Below are 6,475 nucleotides of genomic sequence, written 5' to 3' on the forward strand. Positions count from 1 at the left end.
ACATAGGTGAGGAATGGATACTGAACGAGCTACATGAGCTCTGCCTAGCAAGCAGGCCCAACGAGGACGACTGACTAGCTTCGTCCTTGCACATGGTTCATCTGTTTTACACCTTAATGCTATTACTCGTATCTAGTTCCAGTCTGTTGATGTGTTGTGTATCGGTATAAGAAAAATTAGCAGAAATTGGTTAAAAAAAGTTAGTCTAGAAGAGTTTAGTCTATTTTGTTGTCATCGGAGAAGTTTTCTTTCATCGGTCTAGATAGATTCTATGGTCTATATATATATATATGTATATGTGTGTGTGTTTATTTTCATGTCTCAAAAAACCCCAAAAAAATTGAAACACTGCATTCTAAATTTACATGCCAATGTCGTCAATTTCAATGTCTTGTACTCTTATTTTTGTCTTCACGTCTCTGTCAAATTTGACTATCGATGCACTGCTTTGTACTGTAGGTATGAAAATCATATTTAAAATATAGCGTTGCTTCAGTTTGTAGGTATGAAATTGGCCGCTGATTCATTTTATGGTATTTGATGTCTTGTCGAAATCGCTGTGTTTGGATGTTTGTTTTATGTGATGTTTGATTGAAAAGCCAAGTGCTGACAAGATTTTGAAGGCAACTCCAAAGGCCCATGGTCAATGCGTTTGTTGTTTTAATTTGCTGCAAGTCATATTTTTCTATTTTAAAATTAACTAAGTTTATGAAATATCTCATTAACATCTATAATATTGAATAAGTGCACCATCAACTGCAATACTAGATAAGTGCACCATCCGCTACAATTTTAAACTAGTGTACTGTCAATAATTTTTTGGTACAGATTTTAAGATATATTTTTTAAACTTAGTCAAAATTAAGAGACTTTAACAAAACTAAAACACCCTATTATGATACATAATATAGATGGTCCCATCGCTTTGAATGGGCATTGTCGAAAGATGGTCTCATCACTTTGAATTAGTAGTCTTGAAAAAAATTATGTCTATGTCATTGCGTCAGACCTAAAATACGACGAAATGAAGACTTGCCAATAAATTTCGAGTGTAGTTATACATATTAGAGAGTTTTAAATTTATATTGTTATATATATAAATTTGTTATATATATCACTTGCCAATAAATATTTCTAGAAAATAAAAAATCAAAGTTATGTTTTGGAGACTTGAATTTCGAGTGTAGTTATTTAATTAATTTTAAGCACATGACTCGATCCATTTTATAGATATATGGTTTTTATTTTTTAATAGATATATCTAGTTGTGTAAAAGCTAGATGGCTGCCCCGAGAGACAACATGGATGAAGAAATAATGGATATTATCAACACCGGCACTCAATTTGCCGATGGTGACCAGCAGGATGTAGATGACGGGAGTCAATACCTGGCTTTTGAAAATGAGCAAGAAAATATTGTGCAAGAAAATACTGGCAAGGTATATATATTTATATATATTTGAATATTATATATATATTTGAATATCTATCATCTATTATGTGTACACATGATATTTATTTATTATTTTTTTTATACGTAGCCCTCTGGATCGACGACCACAACGGCGAAAAGCAAAAATATTCAAGGCCCGAAAAAGCCATTGGAGGGGCGCTACATAATATCGGAATTCAATATCGAGACAGGCGAACCACTTGGTCCATATGCAAGAAAATTCATGCAACACTATGGCTACCTTGTAAGGGACAGACTTCCGATCAGTGCTCGTGAATGGAAGCAAAAGATCAACGAGCCTCATGTTAGTTTTGTCTCTGATCTTGATAATAATTTAATTTGGGATGTTATCCTTCAATATTTCACGTTGCAAGCGGATGATTATGATGATATCAACGATGATGAATTGAAGGTGCTAGTTCGAAAGTGGGCTATGAAGAAGATGGCCACACAATTTTAGACTTGGAAGAAATCCCTATACACGAAATACGTCAAGAAGAACCTAACATCCAATTTCAATACTAGGGGCCCACTCGCGAAGTTGAGGCCCTACTGGAATGATTTTATACAGTACAAGACATCGGAAGAGGGTGAGGAACGAGTGAGAAGGAACCAAGAGAATGCCCGACATAAGGTATACCACCATGGCATGGGATCAGGTGGCTACGCGACTGCCATTCCCAAGTGGGAAAAAATGGAAGCGGACATTCTTGCCAAGGATATCACACCAGAATCACTCAATTGGCCCAAACGCGCGAAGAATTGGTTTTTCACTCATGGGAGGAGACTGGACCTAGAGACCAGGAAGCTAGTTCATGGCCCAAAACTCGAAAGAGCAACACAAAGATTTTCTTATGCTCTACATGCTAAAGCTATTGGTGCATTCAGGCCCAATAGAGAGAAGGATGAACTGACGTATGCCATCGGGACTGCTGAACACAGTGGCCGAACGAGAGGTTTAGAACAGAACATTTCTTGGGAGCATGGTTTCCCTAACGACAGAGATACCTACAGAAGCCGACATAGAAGGAAGGATGAGGAAGCAGCGTGGATCAGCAGGTTGGAGGAATATGTTCGTGAGTCACGGGAGGCGTTGCTTCAAGCACAGGAGCATGAAAAAGACATGCAAGCTAGAATGCAGGAGGAAATCATAAAGCAAGTGCAAATAGCAATGAGTGCCCAAAGGCAGGCATCAGATCTAGGAATCAACATTAATATTAGCCTCCCTGATCAGTTGAAAAACAGCTGCGCTTCTACGGAGTTGCCAAATCAAGATGACGCAATGCTACGTTTCGCCGTGGATGACATCACTGCACCGTTTATATCATGTGAGCTACATATTCCAAAAGGTGCGGACAAAAGTGAACGAAACAATTTTTTCACTAATTTTTTATTGACATGCATGATTAATAATAATAATTTCTTATACCTAATTATTCTTTTTTATACTCACACAGCAGGGCCTCCGCCAACCTAAGTCCAATTAGTCAATCTCTAGATCATCATAGTGCTCCGGGCAATGATTATGCAACGCTGCCACCGCCGCCACCTCCAAGGAGGTCTCCAATGCCTCCAAGGAGGTCTCCAATGGCTGCCCCGCCTCCCTTGATGACCAAGAAGCAGCCAGCTCCTAAGAGGTCCGCCCCACAAACAAAGCCGTTGGCCCACCAGTCGGCAAAGAAGAAAGCCTCCTCTAATCCAGTTATTCCCCAAAAACTATCTTACGAGAAAAGTGAAAACAAATTAAATGCTGCAGTACACAAAGATGTGAACAATTTCTTTGAAAAAGTAAGAAAGCAACGAGAAGCGAGGGAGAACCCAGAGAAACCGTACTTCTACCTACCTCTAGATCTTCTAAGAAAGAAGGTGGACCAGAAAAAGTGGGAATCTCAAACGACCTTGCCAAAATCGGACTACGACCGCTCTCTCACCAAGTTATTTGAGGCGGCACAGAAAAAGACTAGAGCAGGGAAAAGTGTTGCACAACTCGGACAACAATCGCAACAATTAGTCCCCCCTCTTGTCATTCGTAATGAATATGGTTCAAACTTAGACTTACTAGACGTCGATTTTAAGGACCTGGTTCGGTTTTACGAGGATACTGGTTTGGACCTTGCCCAAGTGCTTGCTGAAGGACCATCCACTCCGAAATGGATCCTTGGAAGAAATTTGAACATAGAAAGAGTCTATACAACCCTGAGGCCTTAGGTGAACTGGGTACGCAAATGTACCTGCTAAACAAGTGGTACATGGCGGCGTGTGAACGGGGAGGGACGACCTTTATTTCTGTCAGAGTTATAAACCAACATTACTTCCGTGGTGATGACGTTATATATGTCGAGTTTTTAGAATTACACCAACTATGCCAACTGGACTCTCTCGACAAAAGTCTCATTAGCTGCTGTTGTCTGTAAGTGTGATTATTTTCTACTATTAAAGTATATATATATAAAGCTACATGTATATATATAAATTATATATCCTTACACTATATTTTTATATATACAGATATGAGATGACAGAACTTAGAAAGAGAAAGGATAATGATGTTGGTTTCGTTGATCCAAATGTCGTATTCAAACACCCTAATCCCCCGCCTGAATGGAAAGCTGAACTCGAGAAAAATCTCATGAGGTTCTTAGTGAACCAACAAAACAAGGACATACTCTTCCCCTACAACTTCAAGTGAGTGTTAAATAATTAATGTCGATCATATGGACATTTGTTCAATTATTTGCTTACTAGCTAAGCTATCTCCCATATATATATGTTGACTCTAGTTAATGTCGATCATATTTGTGTATAAAAACATATACAACAATCACTAGATATTGATGGTCATCGATATGACCAATAGTCGTTTGGGCATCTTAGACTCATTAAGAAAAGAGCAAACAGAGTACCAAGATATGATAGATATTATCCAAGGGTAATTTGGTCTCTCTAGAAACTATATATACCCTGATCTCTTAACTGCAACAATTATTAAAGGCCAAATTATTTTTTTATTTTATTGGGCACAGTGTTTGGAAAAGTTTCATTGAGGAACACCACATGAAACATTGCAAAGCGCCACTGGATGTAATCGCACACAAAGTAAGTACTAGCTACATTTATATATATATATAATTCAATTAACACCATGCATGCTTTCAATTCACCGGATCTTTTTTCTCGTAAAAGTGGGTTCTGAGGCAAGAACAGGGGACCAACTACTGCGGATACTATGTTTGCGAGTTCATCATGGCGTACTAAAAAAGAACTCCTGAAGAGATCCTCAAAGTACGTTATATAAATATATTCATATATTCACAATTTCTTTTATTGCTCATATATATAAGTAATCATGTGACCAACACACACACACATATATATATATATATATTAATACTTTTCCTTTAACTTTTATTGAAGATTCTATGGTTGAAGGAAAAAGTCATACGACGTGACCAACTAAAAGCAATTCAAGAGACCATAGCAGGATTTCTTAATGACCAGGTCTTAAACCCCGCCGGCGAGTTCTACAATAACATGAACGAAACATGGAAGCAAAACCCGATGGAGTGAATTTGTTATCCCAAGGATATGATAGAATATACAATGCAAGCTTTATTTGTAATATATATATATATATATATATATATATATATATATATACATACATATTATATGTACATAAAATAACATACAATATATGTATATGCATGTAATATATATGTTAGTTTCATACATTAGTTTGTACAAAATGTTCGAACATTACAAGCGTGTAGAATACGTATATTATTAGCAGCGTAGAATGCATATTCGAAAACCTATTCGAAAACCAAAACGAATCATCAATTGAAAATAGAAACAAAAAAAAAGAAAAAAAAGAAAATCTTTAGTCCCGGTTGGTAATACCAACCGGTACCAACCGGGACTAAAGGGCCGGCCCACGTGGCCAGGCCGGGAGGCCTCTTTAGCCCTGGTTGGTATTACCATCCGGGACTAAAGGTGGACCTTTATTCCCGGGCGAGAAACCAGGACTAAATGAGGGGCACTTTAGTCTCGGATTCGTGCTCCTGGTTGGGAAACCGGGACTGAAGGGGTTTCCCAACCGGGAGTACATCTTGTTTCTATACTAGTGCACTGATATATGCCAGACCTAGCACCGATCGATCAACGTGCCCCGGCTCATTCTTTTCACTTCTTTCCCACACTCCTCTTTTTGCCCTTTCCACCACGCTAGCTTCGGGCTTCCGCTCGCGCACACTACTACATGAATGGTTTCTAGGGGCGGCCGGTGAGGCCTTGTAGAGGCGGCTCGACCAACCACCCCTACCATATCATCTCTACAAATCATACATTTGTAGGGGCGATTCCTAGACCGTCCTTACAAATCGATTTGTAGAGACGTCTGGTGTTATCAGCCGCCCCTACAAATCAATTTGTAGGGACGGTTGTAGTACCAGCCATACCAGCCGCCCCTATAATACCTGTTTGTAGGGGCAGTTCAGTCTAGAACCGCTCCTACAGTACATTTTTTCAAAAAAATCAAATTTACAATTCAAATTCAACCAGAACACACACACATATATAATTCAAATTTGACCACAAGCACAAGATCATTATATAAACTACCATTATAAGTTCAATTCATAAGAATATATACAATCCATTATTAAATAGACATAATTCACAAGTCTAATTCGTTCCACAAGTCCAAACCGCCCCACAAGGTAAGACCAATGTCAAATTCCATACACATTGTTATCAACGGCCTAGAGCTAGCCTTTCAGTCTCATGAAGGTGTTGGTACTAAGGATTTCTACGTAAGTCAGAATCTCGGTCATGGTAGGTGCCTTTGACGTATACAATCTAGTCCAATATGAAGTTGCAAAGGTCACCGACGAGCTCTAAGAGTTGGTCATCCTTGTATGGGTCTCTTTTCATTTCTTTCTCTTCTTTCCACTACAAGAGAACAAGTTTCGATTTAGTATTTCATATCATGTGCGAAGTTTTTATACTACGGGTGAAGAGGTT

This window comes from Miscanthus floridulus, chromosome 5, assembly GCF_019320115.1.
Source record: "Miscanthus floridulus cultivar M001 chromosome 5, ASM1932011v1, whole genome shotgun sequence".
NCBI lineage: Eukaryota > Viridiplantae > Streptophyta > Magnoliopsida > Poales > Poaceae > Miscanthus > Miscanthus floridulus.